The sequence below is a fragment of the Ambystoma mexicanum genome, chromosome 6p (genome assembly GCF_040938575.1).
Source record: "Ambystoma mexicanum isolate Mex_15411 chromosome 6p, UKY_AmexF1_1, whole genome shotgun sequence".
Classification (NCBI taxonomy): Eukaryota; Metazoa; Chordata; class Amphibia; order Caudata; family Ambystomatidae; genus Ambystoma; species Ambystoma mexicanum.
The window spans coordinates 323,917,375-323,942,033 of record NC_090935.1 but is presented as its reverse complement, the minus strand read 5'-3'; the positions used below and the strand labels follow the sequence as shown (position 1 = coordinate 323,942,033).

Genomic DNA, 24,659 nt, shown 5'->3' with positions numbered 1-24,659 from the left:
CCAACTCCAAAATGGGAAAACCCCAGGGCCTAACGGCTTCCCAGTGGAAGCTTGGAAAAAGATCGGCAATGAGCACATAGTACCACAGATGCATAAAATGTTCCTATATGCCAAAGGTAAAGGAATTCTGCCCCCGGATCTGAGAAAGGCCACTATAGTGGTGATACATAAGGAAGGCAAACCAGCAAACATATGCAGCTCCTACAGGCCGATCTCACTTATAAACATAGAAGCTAAGATACTGGCCAAGACACTGGCTAACAGGCTCCAGACAGTCATACACACCCTTATCCATCCAGACCAATGTGGCTTTATGCCACGGAGATCCACACGAATGAATATCCACAGGCTACATGCCGCCATTGAGAAGTCTCCATCGCTGCGGGATGCACTAGCACTCCTCGCGATTGATTTCGAAAAAGCCTTCGATTCAGTCCACTGGGAGGCCTTGTGGAGCATTATGGGTAAAATGGGGTTGGGTGAGCAATTCATAGGCTGGGTCAAGCTGCTCTACAACACACCGACAGCTGAGATAAGGGTAAACGGGTGGACATCACGTAGTATTAACCTGGGTAAAGGGACCAGGCAGGGCTGTCCCCTTTCGGCAATGCTATTTGCACTGGCAATCGAGCCCCTGGCAATAATGCTGAGAGAATCACAGTTGTGGAAGGGGTTCCGGTGGGCCCGAGATTGGGAGGATAGGGTTTCCCTCTATGCCGACGATTTACTGATCTACATGAGTGATCCACTAGTATCATACCCCATCGTCACCCAAATACTAAATAGATACGGAGCATTTAGTGGTCTACGGGTAAACTATAACAAATCCATCCTTTTTCCGATCCAAGGAACTGATACGACAGCTCTACACAATTGCCCATATAGAGTAGAAACCGAGCATTTCAGATATCTTGGGGTACAGGTTGCGACGGACCTCACGCAATATGTTCCCCAAAATCTCCATCCAATCAGAGATAGATTCGCGAATGATGTGAAACACTGGATGACCCTACCCCTCACCCTGCTAGGAAGGGCGGCAATGTTTAAAATGCTCACTCTGCCACGATTCGTGTACATCCTCCAAAACGCCCCACTGTATGTACCCAAGATAGAATTCCTAAAAATAGATGAGACTCTCAGAAAGCTCCTCTGGGGTGGAGGGCATCCACGGATCGCGCTCAAAACCCTACAACGTTCCGCATGGGAAGGAGGTATAGGACTGCCCCACCTACAAACATATTATTGGGCAGCCCAGATGCCGGTGATAAATGATATCCTGCATAACAACCCTGAACTACCACATATTAAAGCGGATAGCCAGATGAGTGCCGGGCTCACCCCATTAGAGACCCTCTACAATAGTAGGGTACGCATGATCCCCAACACGATTAGAGCACATAGAACGCAAATATGGCTAGATGCACACAAGCACCTGGGATGGGATGGGAAACTCACGCTGGCACAGCCCCTATGGCGTAACAAACGTCTGCCGGAGCTAAGTAAAATCCCAAAATGGGCGACCTGGGAATCAGCTGGGATAACAAGGCTAGCAGACATAATACAAGATGGAGCAATAATACCATTCCAGACCCTGCAGGACAAATTCAACCTACCCCCCACAGAACACTTCCATTACAGACAAATACATCACGCACTTATCACATGTGAGATCGACCCACCGAACATTCCAGATTGCACACCAATTGAGAGAAACATCGTGGTAGATCGTATCGATAATAAAATAACCTCCACAATGTACAATGCAATAGCCTCTTTCGCCACAACGGAACTTACAGATCTGAAAGCAAAATGGGAAAGAGATGTGGGACCAATACAACCGGAAGAATGGATCAAAGCACTCATGTATCCGAGGGAAATTGCCATCTCGGCTAGAATCAGATTGATCCAACTCAAAATTCTACACAGGGTATACTATCCGAGAGAAGCTTTACATCAATGGGGGAGAGCAACTGATCCCAACTGTCTAAGGTGCCAACAGGCGAGGGGGACCTTTTTTCACATCTTGTGGGAATGCCCACGAATCCAAATTTTCTGGCAGAAATGTTGTGACAGGTTATCGGCAGTCATCGGCCGACGAATACCCATGGACCCCAAATTGCTATTACTAGGGATGGATGACGACCTAGACATCCTCCGATATGAGAAACTCATGCTGGCAACAACCACGGGACTCATAAAGAGGAATCTGGCCCAATTGTGGGGCTCACCCTTATCCCCTCAATGTGACCAATGGATAACAGACGTGGATATCTGTGTGCAAATGGAAATGAGAATATACACTACCAGAGGGTGCCCAGGGAAAGCACGCAAGATCTGGCAAAAATGGGAAGACACGTAGGGCTCTGCGAACTCATGAATAGACTTGACAGGGAAAGCACGCAAGATCTGGCAAAAATGGGAAGACACGTAGGGATCTGCGAACCCATGAATAGACTTGATAAACGTTTGGAGTCCTGCGAAGACTCATCTGCACAATGTATAATTTGGACGCCTAGTAACCCATTTCATGAAGGACCTAAAACTCTGAAACTTGCAATGTGCATGAAGAGCTATGCTTAGTGATTGCCTGTATGCCCGAGCGATGACTTGTTATTAACTTGTATGTATATGTTTACGTTTATAAAATAAATAAAATATGTTATTAAAAAAAGAATCAGAAAGAACAAGGCAGCCAGTCAAAAGAGGTAGAGAGGGACATTAGTAGGGGAGAGCGAAGGAGGAAGAGAAAAGGTGGGTCTTGAGAGGTTTCTGGAACTTAAAGAGATCTGATCAAGTCTGAGAGGGGAAGGGAGGCCATTCCAGAGGGAGGCACCTGCAGAAGAGAGATCTACCCCCCTCATTTTGTGTCTGGAAAAGCATCCGATCGGCAGAGAGTTGGAGCTAGAAGACTGAAGGGCTCCAGCAGGGAGGTATTTAGGTAGAGGGAGTTTGACGTAGTGGGGTCCCAGGCCCCAGAAAGCCTTGTGGATGATGCAGTGCGTCTTGAATTTGATACTCGCAGCATCCGGGAGCCAGTGGAGAGATTTTAGGGCTGGAGAGATTTGGTACCTGGGCTTGATGCCAAGGACTTGCAGTCCTATTCTGGATTAGTTGAAGGGGCGAAGGGATGAATTAGGCGGCTTGAAGAAGAGGCTGTTACAGTAGTCCAGCCTGGACAGGACCAGAGCCCTGGAGAGACAGTTTCTAGTGGAAGGTGAGGAAAGGGAGAATGCCTCTGAGGAGGTGCAGCTGAAAGTAGGCCTTCTTGGCAAGGTCCGTGATGCGAGGAGGGAAGGAGAGAGGGGAGTCCAAGATGACACCAAGGTATTTTGCCTCAGAGGAGGGTGAGCGGAGGGGGTCCATGGAAGGCGGCCAGAGAGTAGGAGGGAGCTGGGGTCCCAATGAGAAGGATCTCAGTCTTCATGGCATTAAGGCAGAGATCGTTAGCAGTGCCCCATGCCTGAAGAGCAGACAGACAGTCAGGAATGAGAGAGGTAGAGGAGGCAGTTGAGGGAAGCTTGAAGGAGAGCTGTGTGTCGTCAGCATAACACTGGAAGTGAGGAGAGAAGGAGGAGATCAAATGGGCTAGAGGGGCAAGGTAATGTTGAAGAGCCAAGGCGAGAGGATAGAGCCCTGAGGGACACCACAGGTGGAGAGTGTGATGGAGGAAAGAAAAGGGCCCAGTTGAACCTGGGAAGGTCAGAGAGGAAGAAGGACAACCAGTCCAGAGCCATGTCCATTATGCCAAGGGTATCACAGAGCTGATTTCTAAGGGTGGCATGATTGGCTGTGTCAAAGGCAGAGGAAAGGTAAAGAAGGATGAGAACGGAAGGAGAGTTGGAATCGAGATTGGAGAACAAGCCATCACTGGTGTTCAGGAGTGCTATTTCCGTGCCTCTGGCTGCTCTGAAGCCAGACTGGAGGTCAAGGAGACAATCAAGAGATACAGTGTGGTGGATAGCTGGGAGATGGACAGTTTCTCCAAGTGTTTGCCCAGGAAGGTGGTAATGGAGGTATGGCGGTAGTTCGCTGGAAAGGAGGGGTCGGCAGAAGGCTTTTTGAGGGAAGGGTGTACAAGGGAGTGCTTGCAGGAAGAAGCCAGTGGCAAAGGAGTAATTGCAGAAATTGTCCATGGTTGGAGTAAGGGAGGCAATGTTGTCCTCGATAGTTCTGGAGGAGCAGGGAAGCACTGGTTTGGATTAGACTTTCATAGAGTACACTTGACTAGGGACCTCATCACCTGATACAGGAGAGAAAAAGGAGAGTGTGATGGAGAAGGGAGTGGTGCAGATGAGAGTGAAGACAGGATGTCCCGAGTTTTAATAATGAAGTGAGGCCAGTGCAGTGTAGAGGGTCAGGGAAGCAGAGCATAAATTGAGACTGCAGTAGGATTGGCGAGTCCCTTGCAGATTTTGAACAGTTCAGCCACGTTAGTGGCCCCAGAGATGTGGGCTTGGATATAGGCCATCTTCTTTGGGCGGATGGATTATTTGTTGCCTTTGGAGCAGGCCAGTCTGTCAGAGAATGTGCTCGAAGCCTGCCACTTCCGCTCAGCAGCTCTGCACTTGCGTTTCAGAGAGGCTAATTAAGAGTCATGCCAAGTGCTGCGCTTGGAGGCAGGCTTCATGCAGATCCTCATGACAGGGGCAAGGATGTCCAGAGTGTTGTAGATGGAGAGTTGGTTAGTAAGGGCTGTCAGTGTGAGTCAGTGGCAGGAGTGGGTGGAGGAATGAAGGTGGCAACAAAAGCAGCAACTGACACTCTTCATTAGTCCCATGACAGAGAAGGATTGCGGGCGGGGGCTTCACCGCGGGACCCATGAGGTCCAGGTGAGAGGTGTAGTGAGAGGGTTAGAGATGGGAATGTCTGCTGAGAGGAGAGCATCCAAGGTGTGGCTGGATGAGTGCGTCAGATCGGAGGGAAGAAGGAAGAGTGATTGTCAAAGAGGTTGCATAAGAGTCGAGAGGCTGCATCAGGGGAGTCGAGGTGAATACTGAAGTCTCCGAAGAGGAGAAGCTTGGCAGTGGAGACAAGGGGAGAAGAGGCATGGTCAGATCACCTAGGGGGAATAGGTAGACTGGACCACCGGGGCTGTAGATGGTGGCAAGAGTCTGCGAGAGGATAGGAGAGAACCAAAGTCTGCATATGAGGCAAATCGAAGGATGAGTAGGACCAACTGGGTAGGACAGTAGCATGGACTCATTCAGGGAATATCAGGGCCTCTCTGTCCCTGGACTGTTTAGGCCTGGGCTTAGAGAGGATTTGAGGAGGGTGGGTTACAAACGGTTGCTGTGGGATGGGCACTTGGTTTATGGCATTGTAATACAGGAGTCGAGAAATGATCAAGGGGGGTGGATAGCCCGATATCCAGGTGAAGGTGCGGTTTTGGTGTTGATGGGCACATGGAACGTACGGGGATTGAACGCCCCAGTTAAAAGGAAATCTGTGTTGAGCAAACCAAGAGATGTGTCGCTTTCTGTGTTATTCTTACAAGAGACTAATTTTCTTGAGCAGGATAATAAGCAGAAGACTAAAGCATTCGCACAAGTTTGCCTCGAGGCGGGGAGGGGTTCTAAGGTCAGGGTCCTTCATGACCCACAGGGGCTCTATAGATCAGTGTTAAATGCCTAGTGTGGGAGCGTCAGTTTACGCTAGTCTCCCTGTAGGTTTTTGTGATGTGGCTCAGGAAGCTTTCTCGGAATCCAACTCCTTGGTTGACAAGTCTCTGCCGACACACATTTGGGTTGTTCCTTCATGAAATGGGACTGGTTGACTCGGATGTTGGCTCACGGGGAGGTCAAGGGATTTCACTTTCCATTCTCAAGTTCATGGGGGTTTTTCCAGATTAGACTGTATCCTTGTACCAAGAACATTCTACCCATGTCCAATCACAACCCAGTAGCGCTGTCCCAGGCAATTGTGGGAAGGCCTGAGACCCACAGACGACCCTTGGAAGTTATATGATCCGGTGCTTACAGACCCGGTGGTATAGAGAGCGATAGGTGAGGTTATCTAAACTACTTCAGCGAAAATAATGACTCGGGACCTGCATGGGACCATGAAGGTGGAGGTCAGAACCAAAATCAGCAAATCTGCAGCTTACACCAGGAAGCGACAGTTGGTTATAATACAGTTGGAGGCGGGTGGGTGGGGAACGCGAACAGGAGCGCATGAGACTGGGCTCCCGAATGGGGCAGCGAGAGCTCAGGATGTCACGTAAAAAGCTTGAAGAACATTTGGCTGACAGGATTACTATGCCAATGGGAACCAAGCTAACCCGCTCCTGGTAGCTAAGCAGCGTAAACTCCAAAACCGAAACACAGTGCTGTTCCTGCGCGCTGGTCAAGGGGTGGTGCAACGTGACAAAGCTGATAAATTTAAGATTTGAGGCCCACTTTGGTGTGGTATTTAAGGGGGGGCCGGCCATGGGGGAGGTACCATCCCAGTACCTGTAGTGTGTAAATCTCCTGAGCCTACCAGGGGAAGATCAGGAATCCCTAGAGGTGCCTATAGTTCCAGGGGCAAGTGGAGTGGGCTTTTAAGACCCTGACGAATAAGACCCGGACCCGATGGTTTACGACTCTTTGCTACAAGAAATTTCACACACTTTTGGTTCCTACACTGGGGATTCTCTTTAATTCCTTCATGGTCTCGGTAGGGTTGCTCCTTCTACGGTTGTTTCCACGACCGTCCTAAACCCCAAACCTAGTAAGAATCCTGTCCTTGCGATTTTTATCGCCCCATTACCCTTACTAACATAAACTCCAAGCTCTTAACTAAAATCATGGCCAGATGCATGATGGAGGTCCTTCCCAGACTCATGGATGGTGATCATTCATGATTTATCACGGGGCGTAGCACCCACGATAATATGAGGCATGTTCTGAAACTATTGTAGGTTTGACAGCGTCTAAAGGCGGACCTGGAAATTATCGCATTGGAAGCCCACGAAGCTTTCAATAGGGTGGACTGTGGTCATCTCCATGGCATATTAGTGAGGTTTGGGTTTGGTCCAGGGTTTATTAATTGGGTAATGGCACTCTACCAGAATCAGTACACCTCACATCGAGTCAATGGGGTGCCATCTCGTAGCATGTACATCACCAGGGGCACGAGATAGGGTAGCCCGCTGTCCCCGCTGATTTTCGGTCGAGTATGGAGCCACTTGCCAGCTGTAAAAGGGAGAATAGGGCTATAAAAGGGATCTGGGTTGAGGGGGCAGACACGGTTTCTCTCTACGCAGACTATGTGCTTGTTAGGTAAGATTTGCACAGAACTGGTAAATCTTCCTTTCCTGGTTCAACCCCAGAACTTTTTTGCTTTATTAGTGGGATATTTTTCATTAATACCTCAGTGAGTGGTAACCTTTTTCCACACTCACATAATTTTTAACTCTTTCTATGGGTGTCATTTCTAAGACTCTCCATAGTGTCTTTTTAAAGTTATCATCTTTAACAACTTATTGGCAATAAGTGCCTGTTGTTGCTGGGGTGCCCTAGGGTTTCCTCTTTTAACGTTCTTGTGCTAACCTTGACTGAACTACAGTTTCCAAGGATAGAAAGGGTCTTTGGATCCTTTTTACACTTTACACTGTGAAGCCTGCACACCCCACCTTCTGTGGAGTGCTGGGGAGATACAGTTAATGTGAAAGGGGATAGTGTAACAAATCTGTTACAGTGACAGGTTTACCTTGAATGGCTGGTGGCAGTGGTTTTATAATGAACTACCATGGTTTGCATCCATCGCGGCTGTTCGCAGCTCCAGTAACACTAACCGCGGGAGCCATCTTTTTCAAAATGGCATGGAGCCATCTTCGCTAAAATGGTCCCCAAACCTTTTTGTTTGCCATTTTAGGGTTTGTTGTTTCTTCTTCCTTCCCCTGACCTCCAGGGCGGGAAATTCCTTTGTGTGTTTTGTATGTTCGGCGGGAGTGAGAGCAGGAAGTGAGGGAGCAGTCCAAAACTCCCCAGCACTTTGTCTTACGCCTTGCTTGAATGGGGACAAATCCCAGTGGGGGGCTGACTGTCCCGATTGGACAACCAGACCGCCCCTTGTAAAATGCGGGGAGAGAATGCAGAGGTTGTGCTGTAATTCCTGATAAATACTGCGAACCTGAAAGCTGAAGATGTGTCGAGCACTGGAACTTAAACCGAAGGGGAAAATGATGGAAAAGCGGCTCAGACGATTTCCAGCGACCAGAGAGCCTGCTGGGTAACCGGAGTCTGCTGTAGCCCTTCCTTCCAATCGACACGGGATCTCCGAAAACAACACCGACCCAGAGCCTGGCGAGACCCGCTAGATTCAAGAAGACCTGCATTTTGAGCCATCCCACGCGTTGCTGCAACCTTGCGTTGTTGCAATACCCTGGGACCTCAAGCAATCGGGCAGTGCATGGTCTTCGGAATTCCGAATCTCACTGAAACTTTGTTGGCATCCTGGTGGATCTCCAGAGACACGAATCGAGTCCAAAAAGTCCCCTCACCAGAGTGCTGGACCTTTGTAACAACGAGAATTCAACTGCAATGTTCTGCCTTCTTCTGTGCTCCTTGAAAAGGTGCCAAATCCACAGAACCGCATTCAGCCGCGAGGGAAAGCTTGCCTAGAGCCTTCATCAATCCCTGCTGCAAAGTCCCTTCTGAGGTCAGTCTCCACGACAAGGAATCCACTGACCGGGTATTTGGCAGCAGACCCTGAAGTTCTCCTGCTGCAAAATCTTCAATGTTGAGGTACTGTGATGGCTTGGGCATGTACTTACCTTAAGCCCGTTAGGATTTCTGTGTAGCTATATAGTGTTTTCTGTGATTGGGAGGTCACTCGTCCAGTACACACAGTCCCACTGCTAGAATCCTGCTGGGGTGTCTTCGGCAAAGTTCCTGGACCCTCTAACTCTAAAGTACAGTACTTACCCGTTTACCAAGTTTTCCTAAGGAAACTGACTTTTGCTACTGAGGAACCTATTCTGACACTGCCTGTTGGTCACTAGTCCTAGCGAACCCCCATCTGCCACTGAGAACACATATGCTCCACGAATAAGGGAAAGACTGTCAAGGGATTGGGACTTCTGCCTAGAAAAGAAAATAAGTGTTTCAAAGTAACTTACTTGTTAAGAGTTGGTTGGTAACTGTAATTCTAAAAGTGAACAGTTACAAAAGTGTACTGATCTTGAATGTGTGATGCACTAATCTTAAAAGTATGGTTAACATCTTTTCTTTCTCAGCCACTGTTCTGCCAGCCTAAAAGAAAGGAGATGTAAGGGTATTTTGCTCTCCTGTGATTAGGTTGTGCCTCTTCCCCAAAAGTAAAGTGTTGGTATCACCAGATTTGTCCCTTGAGGATAATTGTACGAGAGTCCCCAATTGGGTCTTGCTTCCCCCGACTTGCTACTAACCTGTCTTTAATAAGTGTGCATTAGGTTGTAGCCTACCTAGAATAACTATTCAGTAAAGTATAACATTGGGTTTCACTTTCCCCCTCCATTGTGAGGTTAAATAAAGTATGTGAGTTTTACTTACCTAGTGGTAGCTTTGTGCCACCCCAAATAAGTTAAGAGTTACTGCTTACCTCAATGAGGGGTTCCCCGATTTCAAAAGCACCTGTAATTGTACATTACATCCTTAGGTTTTACTCACATAGTATAACTGTGTTATGACTGCACCTGGAATAAGTTTCACTATTCACCAAAAGTGTATTGTCTAGTTGACAGATTATGTGATTTGTGCGAAGAATAATTATACAACTGGAAGGGTCTACTGCCCTTGCAGTACTGAATGTAATTGGAAAAAGTAAGCATTGGTTTTTACCCCAAGAATAGGCTTGACCTATACTGAATGTGTATAAAAAAAATAAAGGTTTTGACTTCCCTAGAATTACTGTTAGGTACTTCAAATAATGTCTATACTTGGGGTCTGTGTACCTTCAAGTATAGTGTGTTTTTATATTGTGATTTCAGATAACGACTTACTTATCCCTAGATTTATCTGGGCCTACCTGTATTTAAATAAATCCTTTATTTTTACAATACATAGTGTTTCATTGTTTCTTTGGATCATGTGTATGACTATTTCACTTGTACTGATTCTACAGCCCTCTCTCCCTCCTAAGACGAGCCTGGCTGCTGTGTCTACGCTACCATATACTCAGGTGGTACAGCCTTATACTAAGATGGATTCTTGTACTGCCTCAGTTGAATGGTTTTACTAAGCCCTTAGTTGGACTTCAGAAAAACTGTCCTAACAGTTCCGCTCACCCTGATTAACCCACATAGATGACTGCCTGAAGTGCTGCATGAATTGGAGGAATTTGGTCAGATATCGAAGTTTAAAGTGAATGAAGGTAAGACGCATGGTTTGGATTTTTCACTGAGGCCTGAGGACAGGAGACAGACTCATGGCCTTGCCCTGATACAATGGTCTAAGAAGTCTGTCCGCTAATTGGGTGTACACATTTCAAGCCATTGATCCAACTTTCCGCTGCTGTTTCAAGAGCTGTCTGATGACTTAACTCAGTGGGGCCTGCAGGAGATCTCGTGGTTTGGCCGCATTGCAGTGGTCAAGAACAATCTTATTGCGTGTTTTTACCTTTCTACATTGCTCCCGGTGAGGTTCCCAGAGTCAGACTTGCGCGCGTCAGGGTAAGATTTTTAAATTCATTTGGGGAATAAGTGGGTTGGGATCGCTAGGAGGGTGCTTCCGAGGCGGACTGGGGTGGGGGGCCTTGGGGTGCCCGATGGCTTAGCTATAATCTAGCTGTGCAGCTCGCTCATGTGGTCACCTGGGGGACACTAGTTTGCAGCCGAAGTGGAAGGCAATTGAACTGGCCCAGTCGGTGGTTAATCTGCATCAGCTGCCTTATGTTGACAGGGGTTCTCTGGGACAGGAATGGGGAATTCTCTTTATTGGCCACCACTAAGTGCACACTCTATTATATGGAAAGATTGATGCGTAGAAGAGGAGAGAATATGGGGTTGGGTCCTTTTACGCCCGTTTGGAATGACAATGCATTACTTACCGTAAAAGCATTTCTGATGGTTGTATCTGCTTAGATTCACATGATGTGCATAGTACGACATCCAGTGGTCACTGCGGAGTATTGCATTTTGTTTTCGTAGTTGAAAAGGGGACGTCGACAAGGCGTATCTGTAACACTATCCCTATAGTGACGTGCATTGTACCCACAATCCCTCACGCGTCGAGGTCCCTCTGTTTGTATTTTTTCTGCCCTGATGGAGCCTATTAGACGTGAGTGAGTACAGAAAAGAGAAAGGGAGAGAGAGAGAGAGTGAGCGAGAGAGAGAGAGAGAGAGGGATAAAGGATGTCTATGTTCCTTCCATCTGAGCGGATGTGAATCTAAGCAGATACAACCATCAGAAATGCTTTCACGTTAAGTAATGCATTGTCTTCTGATGTTTGTTCTGCTTAGAATCACATGCTCTGCATAGACTAGCGAGCAGTACCCAGAGTTGGAGGTGGGTTGTGAGAAGGAACAGTAGAGAAAAAATGTCTTAATACTGCTTGTCCCACCTGGGACTCAGATCTAGAGTGGGCATCTAGACAGTGTTTTGTAAAGGTGTGTAAAGAACTCCAGGTTGCCGCCTTGCAAATGGACTCAAGAGGGACATTTGCAATGAATGCTATGGAAGCCCCAGTACCATGCGTAGAATGTGCTCTAGGCTTGAAGGGTAGTTCTGTCTTAGCAAGAGAGAAACAGAGAGTGATGCATTGGACAATCCATCTAGATATAGTGGATTTTGAAACTGCATCATCTCTTCCTGCTGCCACTGAGACAAAGAACTGATTAGTCTTTCTCAGAGGTCTAGTTCTTTCCATATAAAACATGACAGCTCTGCGCTAATCTAGTGTATGCAGGCTCCTTTCTCCTAAACTTGAAGGGTTTTGAAAGAACGTTGGTAGTTCTATAGACTGGTTGACATGGAATTTAGAAATACATTTTGGTGCAAACCTAGGATTTGTGCAAAGAACCACCTTATCTTTGTGAACTGTTACAAAGGGGTCTAGTGTAGAGAGCGCCTGTAGTTCACTCACTCTCCTAATGGAGGTGATGGCTATTAAGAAAGCAGTCTTAAGAGTGAGGTCCTTAAAGGATGCCTTGTGCATGGGTTCAAAGGGTGCGCCCATAAGCCTGGTAAGTACCACGTTTAGGTCCCATCCGGGAGCTGGGTTGGCTACAGGAGGGTGTATCCTCTTTACTCCCTCCATGAAGGCTTTAATAACTGGGACTTTCCACCATGACACCGAGTTGAGAAGTGGTGTATGCGGAAAGTGCAGCTATAATGAACTTTAATAGAATTAAAGACCACTCCTGAGTCTAATAAGTGAGTCAGGTAAAGAACAATATGTGTGGGAAAGCAGTCAACGGGGTTGATGCTCTTATTTCTACACCAGATTACGAATCTCTTCCATTTGCTAGAATAGCAATAACGAGTGTTAGGTTTCCTAGCCTCCCTAAGAATGTCCATGCATCTTTGAGGGAGTTGTAAATGTCCAAATTCTATGACCTCAGGAGCCAGGCTGCTAAATTCAGGGTCTGTGGGCATGGGTGTAGCGTTTTGCCCTTGTCCTGTTACAGCATGTTGTACGGGCAGGGAAGTTTCACTGGAGGAGATAGAGACATCGCCATCAAGTGAGCGAACCATGGCTGCCGGGCCCACAAAGGGGCCACTAGTATCATGGTGACTGGTTTCAGGTGGGAAAGCGTAAACAAATTTCCCTGACCATGTTATCCAGAGACCGTTCCCTTTGGACTGGTTCTGGGGGTACCTGGAGGCATAATCTTGGCATTGGGAGTTCTCCAGGGTTGCAAACAAATCTATTTCTGGGAATCCCCATAGTGTGAAAACATCGAAGACGATGTTTTCTTGTAACCGCCATTCGTACTCTGCGGGCAGAGGTAAGTCTCTGCTGAGTTTGTCTGCTAGCAGATTGAGTTCCCCTGGTACATGTGTTTGAGAGCCCACTTCCAGATGTTCTGGGACAGCTTGGACAGTCCTGGAGAGTGAGTGCCCCCTTGCCTGCTCAGGTAGTACATGGCTGTGGTGCTGTCTGTGAGGACCATCACTGTCTTCGCTTGCAGGTGTGTCTGGAAAGCCTTCAGTGCTTTGAAGACTGCTAGCAGTTCCAGCAATTTTATGTATTTGGACGCTACTCTCGGAGTCCAAACTCTGTGTGTGGTCTGATGGGATAGGTGATACCCCCATCCTGTGAGGGATGCGTCTGTGGTTAGAGTGGCCTCCACTGCGGGAGTGGCGAATGGTTTCCCTATTACAAGGTTTTCCTTCGACCACCACCGTTGCGAGAGAACCAAGGCCTGCAAGACCACCACTAGATCGTCCCATTGTCCGCTGGCCTGACACCACTGGCTGTTGAGCCACGCTTGCATTGGGCGCATGCGCAGACGCGCGTGAGGTACAAAATATATACATGACGCCATCATTCCTAGCAAGTGCATTGCTTTGCGTACCATCACCTCTCGACCAGCCACATATTGAGGGATCTGAAACAGCATATTGTGGAACCTCTCGGAGGGGAAGACGAGGCCGTCCTTTGTTCGAATTAGAGCCCCTAGGAATTGTTTGATCTGGCTGGAGTCTAGGCTGGACTTCTTCTCGTTGATGGAGAAGCCCAGTTGGAACAAAAGGTCTACAGTCTTTTGGGTATTTGAGAAGCATGTCTCGTAATAATCCCGTTATGAGCCAATCGTCGAGGTAAGGGGATACCGGGATGGACAACCTGCGCAGGTGGTCCGATGCCACTGCCAGTACTTTTGTGAATACCCTTGGTGCTGACGCTATGTCGAAGGGTAGCACTTTCATGTAATCTCCCTGAGAAAGTAGGGGGATTACTTCCTGTAGGGTCACCATGCAAAATTTTTGAGGTTTGACAAAGCAGACCTATAAAACGTTTGGCAAATGTTGCCTCTTTTGCCAAATACAAGTGTCCATAGGTTGGATAGTGTGCTAAAGCCTTTTCTAAAGGTTACTTGTTGGTTTTAAACATTTTCAGAGTTTTAATCCACCGATATGTTCCAGAATGATCTGTGCAAATAATTTAGAGCTGGCATTGACCATGGCCAGTAGCCGATAATTATGTTGATCTAACCTGTCTCCCTGCTTATGTATCGGGATGACAATCTATTCTTTCCAGCGTGTGGAACAAGTCCAGTGGATGATAGATTACCAAAAAGAATTTGAAGGACAACCACCCATAAATCCTGGTCCGCTTTTAGGATAATATTGGAAATTCCATCAGGACCAGGGGCCTTAGAAGGAGTTTCACGACTAGTGTTTTAATATCATCCTTGGTACACATCATCTCTGCCTAGGGCTTCCTTTTGATTAAAGCAGCCGAGTGATTTATTTTCAGTGGGTGAGTTATAGAGGGTATCTATATGTACAATCCAAGTGGTTACATTAATAGGATTACGTTTTTTCTCGCCATAAATTATTTCAGTTCAAGAATTCTAGAAGTACAAGAATCTGCGAGAATCAGGCTCTTGTAAAACTCTAAAAACATTTGGCCATTGTGTAGTCAATATAGATGTTTTATGCTCTCTTGCACTATTCTTATATTTTGTTTTCAATTTAGTAGGAATATCCCCCTCCAACACACTCCCCAACCGCAGCTGTTTAATTAGTTGTCTCTATTGTACAATTTCTTTTTTTGCCCTCATAATGGCATCAAAAGGCGATTCAGTGACCTTTTTCTATTGAAACAGGACTTTTTTTCCAGAACGTGTATGCATAAGCGTCCTTTACCACAATTCTAACATATCTTTCATCAATCGGCCTATCCTTATTTATCCCAGGAGCTGTGGGTACAGAGAGGATTCTGCTCGGGTTTTGATGAAGAAATGCAGCAGGCACCAATGCATGCCTCTTGAGGACCCTACCAGACGGAGGAAAGCTGGTTCCAGCGACAGCATGCGTCTCTCCAGTCGCAGTCGAAGAAGACCTTCCAGGACAAGATCCCTTGATGCTGGGAAACCAAAACTTGGAAGGAAGTAGACTTGTGGCACATGCTGGTGGCCGCCGAAGTTGGGCGTGAAAGCAGCACGGCAACGCTACTGTCGAGGTAGGCCACTGAGGACGGCTGAAACGCAAGAAGCCGTTAAGAATGGTTGGTCCCACCAGTCCACCGGTTGAAGTACCGCAGAGGGTCTTCACAGATCAGGTAGTCCAACAGGGCCAATCGCAGACAGGGATGGCAAGTGTCTTCGGGAGTTGTCCACGGATCTTCAGTAATCTGTTCTACACAGGATATTTGGCTCAGACGCTGATGGCTGCAGGAGTCCTCTTCTAATCCCAAATCCTAGCTGAAGCAAATCCAAGCCAACCAATGGTAACATCTGCACCATTCAAACAGCCAGCAGTGTTCCAATCAGGGTAACTGTGGGTTTCACTCAAGCCCACCCCTCTGACTCACTGGAACCAGAGATGTAGAGGTGGATCAGACAGTCCCACCCACTTCCTGGGTCCTCACACTAATGGCATGCACTAGCCTGCAAGAACAGCCGCTTGCCCTGGCAGATGCAGCACCATATAAGGATATCCTGATCTGAGAAAACAGAAAAGGCAAGAAACAATATGGCCAAAAGAAAAATTGTGGCAGAGCCATTTTCAGGCACTTGCTACGTTGAGTAGCAGTAAACGTGAATGTGCATACTACAAATAACGCAAACATTGTAAAAATGTATTGCTGCCACCAGCTAGTCCCTGAGCACACATAAAAGTAACCATACAGTGTAAACGTCTCACGTGATACAATAATATCCCCTCTGCACTACATTGAAAGATGCTGTGTGAACTGTTAAATAGTTACTAAAACAGGTTAAAAGAAAGAAGAGAAACAGTTTCCCAGTACTGATAGTCTAAAGGACTGATCAGTTTCCCCAGAACAAAGGGCTGATCAGTTTCCCCAGAACAAAAGAGTAAACGGCCAGGTAAGTAAAGCCAAAGGCTCCACTTCTCTGTAAAAAGCAAGGATAGGTTCAAAAAACAAAAGCAAACGGTTATGGGGTTCCATAGATTATGGAAGGAATGTTGCCTAAAGGAGAAATCTTTCCTAACACAAGGGATAAAAAACAATTATAGATAGTAACAGTAACCTGTGATTTAAACTAAAGAGGGGTACTATTTAAATAAACAAATATTATAAGCATCACTGGAGGCAGTGGTGGCGTAAGGTAGGGAGGATGGGAGAGAGGGCAGGCAGAGCTACCTTTTTTAGCAAGTGTGAGGAAGGATGCCCGCCCCACCCAAATACACACCTGCTTTACCACGTCGTTGGCAGCAGGGGCGTGGTGGTTCCAGACACAAGCAGGGGATGCTGTAAACAGCGCAACAGCAATCTACATCCTAGCAAGGGGTGCCACGAACTTGGCAACACTAGCCTCAAGACGCAGCAATGATTGGCGCAGCACCAAATGGTGCCGCATCAACTACAACACTGCCCGCAAAAACAGGGAACCTTCACCACCCCACCAGTTAATGCATTAATTAAATAAAGGCGAGGGAGGCTTCGCCATCACCCACTATATCATCAGGGATATTTGGGGCAAGCGGAGGCCTACAGAAAGGCCTTTAATCATACAACATCCCTGGACCCATACAGGTCCATGTTTGAAAGGAGTGGGGTTTACTAACTCTCATAAGCTCTCCCACGGTCATCCCGTCACACCCCCCCCCCCGGAGCCAGGTCAGCTCTTGGTTAAAGTAAATGGCCAATCCTGGAAGTGGGTGGAGTATTTAAGTGGGTCGTGTGAATGATTCAGTGTGGGTTAGTTGGGTGAAGACAGGAGGATGTCCGATAGACCAGGGAATGCGAAAGGAGTGTGGAGGCTATTAAAAGGAGGGGGGCTGAAATATTTGTGTCCGAGAGTGGGGTGTGTAAGGATTAGACAGAGTAAGAGTAGGGGAGTGGTAGAGGCAGTAGTAGTTGGGAGTGGAGATTATAGGTAGCAGAGTAGCGAGTGAATGAAACGGGCAGTAGACTGGTAATTTGTAGGAGAGTGCGATAGTATGCATTATTGACTAGAAAGATAAGTATATTGACAGGGATCTATGATCACTGCGCCACCCATTATGTCGACTAAGAAAATGCCAACTTTCCTTATGGCGGGGCGCAGCGATCACACAGATCCCTTCTGCCCGCAACCCAAACCTACCTCCCCTGCTAGCCTTTCGGCAGCATACTTCTGTGTGTGCCGCCTACTCCCCTCTGTCCCTGTGGCTCGGAACTGGCACTGCAGGGCCTTTTATTTTATTTTTAAAACATTTATCATCCCACCCCTATCCATTACATGGATAGTGGGGGACAACCCCTGGCTCACATTACACCCAACAAGGGGAGCAAGGGGGAGAGGGGAACACCCCCCCAAAACCCCCACTCCCGTTATTTGGGGTCATTTGAGTTGGAATTTTTGTAAAGCACAAATGCGCAGTAACCGTTATGGAACCATAATATGGTTGACATTTTTGGTACGATATCGATTGACGGTAGTATGTAAAGGATGTAATGGGATACTGTTAATGATGGAGTAAGTACATTATAAGAGGAAGAGAAGCAAGAGCAACACAGAGTGAAAGATGAGTAGCCAGTGGTAAGAGTAGAGAGAGTGCCTATGGCAAGAGGCAAGGAAGTAAGGTGGGAGGTATGAAAGAACTGAGGTAGCGCCAGTAAGAAATTATAGAGTTGAGCGGTGAGGAGATGAAAAGGCAGAGTGAAAGATCTGAGGGACACGAGTACAGTGGAAGGAGAAGATCTGTTGATACTGATGTAGAAAGGGGCAGCAGAGAACAGACATGAGAGGCAGAAGAGTGAAAGAAAGCACCAGCCCCAACTCCCTAGGACTAAGCGGGGTAGGTTCAAGAATGCGTAGAAGACCTCAAGGGAGATAGTCAGCCCAAGTCTTAGTGAAGCCCCAGAAACAGCAAAGACCACAAGTGACACTTATAGTACCAACACCCGTTAAGGAAGCCTGGATTAAGGAGGAGGGTAACAGCCAGGGTAGGTGAGAGAGGGATGGCCCTAGTGCCAATTCCCCAAGAACCCGATCAGGCCTCATAACTACCCAAGAACCCGACACAATCGGCTTGTAAAATCCCAAATAAAGATCCTTGGACTTACTACCAGAACCAGCGTGTTCTTTGTGGCGGCCCACCACGTCACACAAGTGAAGTTTACGCAGAGCTTAGAAGAACAAGTTACTTAGTTGGGCTTCATTGTTATGGTCAGTGGGTTGCAGTGGAGTAGGGCTAGTTGGGAGAAAGAGCAGAAGCAAGAGGAGGGTATGGGACGGTGAGCTTGAGTTCAGAGGAGGATCTAAGGGAATAAGACAGTAAGTAAACAGATACAAATCAAACTGGTACTGAGGAGCAAGACCACCAATCGTTGTAGACTAGGAAAAAAGGCCCTTGAAAATTTGTGGTTGTGCATGGAGAGTCAACCAGCATCTTGTTGGTAGGCATACGTGGAGGAGGATCTTGGAAGTTGTTGAGAGTGCAGGTAGCAAAGTTGAGGACTTTGTGTAGAGGGAGGAAGGGGTGTAGAGGGAGGAAGGGGTGTAGAGGGAGGAAGGGGTGTAGAGGGAGGAAGGGGTGTAGAGGGAGGAAGGGGTGTAGAGGGAGGAAGGGGTGTAGAGGGAGGAAGGGGTGTAGAGGGAGGAAGGGGTGTAGAGGGAGGAAGGGGTGTAGAGGGAGGAAGGGGTGTAGAGGGAGGAAGGGGTGTAGAGGGAGGCCAAGGAGTAGGCTTGAATAGTAGCCAAGTTTGCTCAGCAAAGTGTGGAGAGAGTTCCTAATGTTGTGGAGGTTAATATGAGCAGCAGAGGCAGTGGTAGCAATGAATTGTTGCAGTCACAGGTTGCTATCAAACAGGACCAACAAAAGTGAGCCTTGGGTGAGGGAGCAAGATGGTCAGGCAGGAAAGAGACCAGACAGGGGAGGGATGGCACTGTAGAAGTCTTCCATTTTTGCAAAGTTCAGCATGAGGCAGCAGAGAGAAATCCAGTGACGAGTTGCAGTGAGACAGATCATGAGCTTTTCCGAGGTGGCTGGGGTGAAAGAGGGAAGAGAGAATATTTGAGTGTCATAAGCAAAAAGATTATGGTGAAAGCCAAAGGGTAAGCAGAGTCGTCGTAGGGCAGAGGTATAGAGGGTGAAGGAACAGTCCAAGGACTGAACTTTGGGAGGTACTGGCAGGGAGAACAGTGGGGTCAAAGGTTTTCAAGTTCCATGTGATTTACAGTTAAGAGGCAATCCAGGCAAGAGCAGATTTGTGCAACCCAAGGTCATAAAGGTCATGGATAGTGGGGAGTGGTTGACCGTGTTGAAAGGACCGGAATGTCCAAAAGGATGAGCATAGACATTTGGAGTGGTGAGAATCAGAGAGAAAAGTAATCCTCTGTGGAGAATCAAAAGGAGGACACAGAGGCTTTGAAGACATTTTAAGCATAATATTTATTCTAAAGTATAATAAGGCCCAACTCTTATGAAAGGTCCAAATAATAGCATTTCTGATGATTGTGTCTGCTTAGATTCACATGCTGTGCATATAGTCCAACATCTAGTGGTAATCGCAGAGTATTTAATCTCTTCTTTCGAGGATCGAAATGGGACGTCAACATGGGGGTGCTTGTAACCCTATCCGTGACGTGTAGTGTACCCAAAATCCCTCACACGTCGAGCTACCTCTGGTTGTTTTTTCTGCTGTGAGGGCGCCTTATGACTAATGCGAGTGAGTACAGATGGAGAGAAAGTAGTAAGATGTCTATGTTCCTTCTACTCCGAGCGGGGAGGAAGGGTTGGCACATGTGAATCTAAGCAGATACAATCAGAAATGCTATTACGGTAAGTAATGCAGGTCTTCTGATGCTTGTGAATCTGCTTAGAGTCACAAGCTGTGCATAGACTAGCGAGCAGTACACCCAGGGTTGGAGGTGGGATGTGTGAAGAAACAGTAATAAAGAGATGTCTTAGTACTGCTTGTCCCACCTGAGAATCAGACCTAGAGCGAGTATCTAGGCAGTAGTGTTTTGTAAAGGTGTGCATAGAACTCCAGGTTCTAATTTGCAAATGGACTTGAGAGGAACATTTGCAATGAATACTATGGAATCCCCAGGGCCCAGAGTAGTGTGTGCTCTAGGCTGGAAGGGCAGATCTCTCTTGGCAAGAGTGTAGCAGACTGTGATGCAACTGACAATCCACTTTGAGATGGCCGATTTAGACACAGGGTCCCCTTCACCATACCAGCCGCCACTGAAATGAAAAACTGATTAGTCTTTCTTAGTGGTTTTGTTTTTTCCAAATAAAATAGGACTGCCCTGCGCACATCCAGTGTGTGTAGGCTTCTTTCTGCAACGTTAGTGGGGTTCTGGAAGAAGGTAGGTAGTTCTATTTATTGTTCACATGGAACTTTGAAAGGAATTTCGGCGCAAACCTTGGGTGGGTGCGCAGAACCACCATGTCTTTGTGAATTGTGACAAATGGGTCTTGAACTGAAGGACGTTTAATTCACTGACTCTTCTTATTGAAGCGACTGCCACAAGGAAGGCAGTCATGTAAGCGAGTGCTTCATGGCTAGCCTTATGCATAGGTTCAAAGGGAGATCCCATTAGTTTAGTTAATCCACATTCAGGTCCCATCTGGGAGCTGGGTTTGAAATTGGGGGATGAGGTCTTTTAACCCCTTCCATAAATGCCTTCATTACTGGGATCCTCCACCATGACACCTTCTTTTAGGACGTAGTGCAAGCTGAAAGTGCAGCTCGGTGGACCTTCAGGGAATTAAAAAACAAACCTGAGTCCAGCAGAGGAGTTAGGTATAAGACAATATGGGTTGGAGAGAAATCTATGGGATTGATGTTCCTAGAATGGCACCAGATAAAGTGTTTCCATTCAAAGGAATAGCAATGACTGGTGTTCGGCTTTCTAGCCTCTTTAAGAATGTCCATGCATCTCTGAGGTAGTTGGAGGTGCCGAACTCTATGACTTCAGGAGGCAGGCCACTAAATTGAGAGTTTGCGGGCAAGGACGGAGTGTTTCCCCTTGTCTTTTGAGAGCATGTTGTATGGGCAAAGTAGCTTCATCGGAGGAGAGATTGACATCGCCATCAGATGGGAGAACCAGGGTTGGCGGGCCCACATGGGGGCCACCAGAATCATTGCGACTGGTTGGTTCCTGGTGCATCTTGTGCACTATCTTGTTGAGTAGGGGAATCTGGTGCAGGGGTGAGGGGGTGGGGGAGCTTATCGTAGACAAATTTCCCTGACCATGTTATCCAGAGACTGTTCCCCTTGACGAGGTTCTGGGGGGTACCTGGAGGTGTAATCTGAGCACTGTACGTTCTCCAGAGTTGCAAACAAGTCGATCTGTGGGAAGCCCCATGCCGTGAAGATGTTGGAGACAATGTCTTCGTGCAATTGTCATTCATACTCATAGGGTAGAGGGAAGTCTCTGCTGAGCATGTCTGCCAGAAGATTGAGTTCCCCTGGAAAGTGTTGAGATAGGAGAAACATCTTGTGTTTAAGAGCCCAATTCCAATTGTTCTTCGACAGTTTAGAAATGGAGAGTGTGTGTCTCCCTATTTGTTCAGGTAGTACAAAGCCGTAGTGCTGGCCACAAGTACCAGTACTGTCTTCTACTGTATTTGTGTTTGGAAAGCCTTCAGGGATTTGAACACTGCTAACCATTCCAGCAGGTCTATGTGGTTGGACACTACTGCTGGGGCCCAAGCGATGTGTGCCGTGTGATGGAGGCGGGCCCCCCCGGTCAAGGATGGGTCCGTAGTGAGAGTGGCTTCTAATGCAGGTGAAGATTTTCCCCTTCAAGAGGTTTTCACTCGACCACCATTGCAGAGAGAACAAGGGCTACCGAGACAACCATTAGTTTAGTTCATCCAATTGTCCGCTGGCCTGACACCATTGGCTGTTGAGCCACTCTTTCATGGGGCGCATGGCGCAAACATGCGTGTGGGACTAAGTAAATGCAGTAGGGCCTTCATCCATAACAGTTGCATGGCTTTATTTTCTGTGCGCTGGCAGCATTGAAATATAAATGCATCTTTCATGTCCAATGTTGCCATGTAATCCCCCCGTTTTAGTAGAGGGATTACCTCTTGCAGTGTTGTCATTCAGAACTTTTGTGGTTTGACAAATTTGTTTGCTGGACTCCAGATTAGCAAAGGGCGCATGGTGAGATCCTTTTTGGGTACAAGGAAGTACACTGAATAAATACCCTTGTTTACCTGTAGAAGGGGATTTAGATTGCGCACTTTTCCTGCAGGATCTTCAGATGTTGTGGCGATAAGCCCCAGGGTGTTGGTGGTCGGTATCGAGGTGGTCGGCTGAACTCGATACAGTAAGCATGGGTGACGGTTTTGAGCACCCCCTAGTCTGTGGTAATTCCCTCCCATGCATGGTAGAATTATGTTATCCGTCCCCTGACCGGGAAGGCATGGGGGGAACGCGGATCGGTATGTCATTTTTGATTTGGGGTGGAGCTTCTACCTTTACCGCAGCACTGCCCAATAGGGTATTTGTGTAATCTGGTTTAGTGACTAAGGTTTCATGTTCCTTTTTTGCAGTCTCTAAAGCCTCATCCACCGCCTTTCCAAACAGGCTAGTTTCTTCTACCGGCTTGTTAAGGAGGGATGCCTGGGGTTCAGATTTAAATCCCGAATTTGTTAACCATGTGTGCCTGTTCAGCAAGGTATCTTGAGCCAGTATTCGTCCCGCTGTTTCTGCAGCTTTCAGGGTGTTTTTAAGAATGTTCTGACTTCTGATTGGCCTGCCTCCCCTCCGACACAACCGCCAGCAGGCATGATCGTATTGGCTCTGGGACTTCCTGCAGGCGCTCCTGGAGCAAATTCCACGGACGTCGCTGTAACTAGCCAGCAATGTGGTGTTAGCTATCCTGGTGGAGTAGGCTGCTGATGTTGTAATGCGCTTCCTCAGGGAATACAACCTTTTGTAATCCTTGTCCGGCGGTGTCTTAGCCGTAGACAAGGGTACTTCTGCTCTCTTCCTAGTAGTTGTGACCACTAGGGAGTCAGGAGTGGCATGTCCCCCCGATATCTAGCGGGTCAGTTGGAGAGGAGCGAAAGAGTTGGAGTCTGACTGGAAGTTTGGACATAGTATGGTAGGAGTCTTCCTCTCTTAGGCTTTTAGGGGTGATGCATCATTCAGCAGCAAAGTCCACAAACTTAAAGAGCGTGTTCATGTACCCCTCAAACCCATCTCTGGTCCATAAGGATGAACCAGAGGGTCTGGTTGGGGGAAAAAAGGACTCTTGATGACTAGGGTCTCTCCATGGTCGAGATTTGTCTGACGGAGTCTTAAGAGGTTGGGAATCCTCTGAATATTCCACCCGATGTGTCTTTCGATGTGCCCTTAGGCATATTTGCCACCAAGATGATGTTAGCAAGACTACCGCGGATCTGTCGTATCTGGGAGAGATTTTGACGGGCCCAACTGCTTTGTCGTCATTTTCGGGGCCACCGAAAGCTTTGGCGCTGACGCGCTATGAGGAGTCTCTGCGCTTTTATGATGTTTAGTGCCGACGCCCTTCTGGCCCGGACGCATGCCGTATGGACGGTTGCGGGGAGGGCGGCCGATCCAAAGGATCGGTGGGTTCCGTCGAGTCTCGGCGTACCCATTGGCATCTGTGGTCTTCCCGACGAGGAGGCCCTGGGGGTTGTGTGCTTTCCTTTACATGATGTTTGTGTATCCTTGTCGCCGGGGTGTACCTTCCCCATAGCAGAACCGGTGGCCGGACATCTCGGAACTTGGCTGTTTCGCAGATAGGTCAATGGCCTCTGCCTCAGAGCCATGGCTGTCGCTAACTTCCTCATCACTCGAGGCGCCTGCGGCAGCAGAGGGGCAACTCTCGGCCTGCTGCATGGCGTAGGCCGCCTACCGTTTTAATCGGCATTCCTTTATCGTCTTTGGACGCAAAAGTTGGCGGGACCGACAGGACTGCTCGTTATGATCTCAAGGTAGACACTTATTACACCTGCGGTGTGTGGATTTCCATGGGTACTTGCCGTTGCAAGAAGGGCAACATTTTAAAGGATTCCTGTCCATAGGTCAGGTTAATAGCGACAGCAAAACCAGGAGAAGAAAAAGAGAGCGGAGAAGGAAATGCATTCTTGAAAAGAAACAACCCCGGGCCCCACTCTCCCTACTGTGTAGGCCTGGCGGAGGGCCAAGGCCACGCAGTCGACCGGAGCACCAGCCGCCAAAATCGGGAGCGGTCTTCCGCGTTGGTTCTGAAGGAGTCATCGGAGAAGGATTGACGAATATTAAATGGCCGGAGGTCAGGGACAAAGAAATATAACTTAGCAATTTTCGAGCTCCGGAGAAGGCGACCAGCTAGCTGGGTGGAAGAAAACAATCTGAGGGACCTCGACACGCTAGGGATTTTGGGTACACTACACCTCAGGGAGAGTGTTACAAGCACACCCATGACAACATCCCCTTTCGACCCTCAAAAGACAAGATGCAATACTCTGCGATTACCACTAGACGTCGGACTATATGCACAGCGTTTGATTCTGAGCAGATTCACAAGCATCAGAAACTAAGTTACTCGAACTGTAGGTCTAGTGGAATTTTAAAGAAGTTGCAAGCCCTAAATAATATCACCGTTTTAC

At 47.7% G+C, this 24,659-nt stretch overlaps 1 protein-coding gene across 2 annotated transcripts in view; it reads right to left on the bottom strand.

The window, feature by feature from the left end:
* The window catches only part of SUB1 (SUB1 regulator of transcription), a 275,156-nt gene that overhangs the window by 203,992 nt on the left and 46,505 nt on the right, over window positions 1–24,659 (bottom strand). The window lies entirely within an intron of this gene.